The sequence below is a fragment of the Pteropus vampyrus genome, unplaced genomic scaffold (genome assembly GCF_000151845.1).
Source record: "Pteropus vampyrus isolate Shadow unplaced genomic scaffold, Pvam_2.0 Scaffold129, whole genome shotgun sequence".
In the NCBI taxonomy this organism is placed as follows: Eukaryota; Metazoa; Chordata; class Mammalia; order Chiroptera; family Pteropodidae; genus Pteropus; species Pteropus vampyrus.
Genome location: NW_011888910.1, coordinates 4668411 through 4670568, shown reverse-complemented (window position 1 = coordinate 4670568; position 2158 = coordinate 4668411). Strand labels below are relative to the sequence as shown.

The window sequence follows — 2158 nt, the reverse complement described above, 5'->3', positions numbered from 1 at the left end:
CTTTAACAATGCAGGAGGTTGCGTGCCAAGCTTGGGCAAAACAGAGATTAATAAGAGGTGCTCCTGACCCTCAAGGAGTTTATTGTCTAGTGAGAGAGACAAAGAAGAATCATGTAATTATAATACCTCATGGGAAGTGCTAAATGACAATGAAAAAATGCTATCAGAGCATACAGAAGTAAGAGGCATGTAAACATAGGTAAATCTGCTTGTAACTATTTATAGGTTTGTTAATTATCTTAAATATTTGTCTTGTCTGGAGATGATGCGGGTGGTCTCCTGTTCATTTGCTTTGTAATTCGCGGTGTGAGGCTTGAGGCATGAGGTCTATCAGTGCTTCCTTAGCCTGCTTCGTGGGTGTGTGCAGGAATCCACTCATGGAATGTTTGCTTGTAAGGTATTATTCTTACTTCTGTGAATACTGAGGATTTGACAGGATGGTAATTTTTGGCTTAATCATTAAGCAGTGCTTCCCACCTTCTGACATTATGATTCTATATCCTTGAATAACACATCCTCATACTGGAGAGTGGTAGCGGGATTACTGAGAGCCTAGAAAACTGAAAAGCAATAGACCAGTGACTGACTCCCAGAGCCCTGCATAGTTTGAGCTAAGTTTGCCCCTCCCCCTATGCATGAGGCAGACCCTACCAACCAATCAGGCCATGCTGAGACAGAACACAGCTGAGAATCCTTTGCAACACAATATTTGCTACCCTTGGTCTCCATTCTGAAATAACGACCAACAAACAGGATACTATTGCTCCTGCACTTCCTAGCAAGCAAGAAATCATTATGAAGAATGTGTGCTCCAAAGGCGATGATAGAGCTGGGCTTTGTCTGTTTGACTGTTAGACCACTTAGGGGGTCTGGAAGGCTGTGTCTAAGAAATCCTTAGGTGTGCAGGGCAGTAAAATGCCTCCCCCTTCATGATTGAATTTAACCCTTTGTACAAATCCAAGGAAAGGTTATGCCCCTCCCCCCATGACCTGAGGTCTAGTGTTCATTCCATGATATCACAGCCACCTAAGCAGAGGCCATGGGATAGATGCTATTGTGGACTGAATCATGGAGTGAATTTTATATGTTGAATCCCTCACCCACAATGTGACTACATATGGAGATAGGGCCTTTTGGGAGATAATTAAGGTTAAATGAAGTCATAAAGGTAGAACCCTAGTCAGCTAGAACTGGTGCCCATACGTGCACAAATGTTCAAGGGGATGACTGTCTGCCAGGAAAGAGAGCTCTTACCATGAACTGAATTTGCCAGTATCTTTATCTTGGACTCCTACCCTCTAGAACTGTAAGGGAATAAATTTCTATTGTTTAAGCCACATAGTCTGTGGTATTTTGTTATGGCAGCTTGAGCTGATTAATATAAATTTTGGTACTGAGAAGTGAGGTGCTACTGTACCAAATATGTAAAAATGTGTAAGTGGCTTTGGAACTGGGTGATGGATAGAGGGTGGAAGAGTTTTAAGGTCCATGCTAGAAAAAGCCTAGACTGACTTAAAGTGAGTGCTGGTAAATACATGGATGTTAACAGCGATTCTGGTGAGGACTCAAAAAGAAAAGAGAAAAGCTGGAGAGAAAGTCTCAGAAAATACATATATCTTCATGAACAGAATGTCGATAGAAATATGGATGTTAAAGGCCATTTTGATGAAGTCTGAGATAGGAATGAAGAATATGTTATTGGAAACTGGAAGAAAGGCGATCCTTATTATAAAGTGGCAAAGAACTTCGTTGAACTGTGTTCTAGTGTTTTGTGGAAAGTAAAACTTGAAAGCAATAAAATTCGGTATTTAGCTGAGGAGATTTATAAACAAAATGTTTAAGAAGTGACTTGGTTCACTTACGATAAAATACAAGAGGAGAGAGTTAAATTGAAAGCAGGAACTTGAACACACATTCGTACCCCCATGTTCATAGCAACATTATTCACAATAGCCAAAGGGTGGAAGCAAGTTGAGTGTCCATCTGCAGATGAGTGGATAAACAAAATGTGGTCTATACATACAAAAGAATATTATTCAGTTTTAACAAAGAATTAAATTCTAACACATGCTACAACATGGATGAATCCTGAGGTTATGCTCAGTGAACCGCTTTGGTGAACTAAGCTGGATACAAAAGGAAAAATACTATATGATTC

The 2158-nt window shown here is 40.1% G+C and overlaps 2 long non-coding RNA genes across 3 annotated transcripts in view; one reads left to right on the top strand and one right to left on the bottom strand.

Moving 5' to 3' along the window:
- The window catches only part of LOC111744194, a 44045-nt gene that overhangs the window by 27348 nt on the left and 14539 nt on the right, over positions 1-2158 (top strand). The window lies entirely within an intron of this gene.
- Positions 1-2158, bottom strand: part of LOC111744195 — a 21533-nt gene that overhangs the window by 17904 nt on the left and 1471 nt on the right. The window lies entirely within an intron of this gene.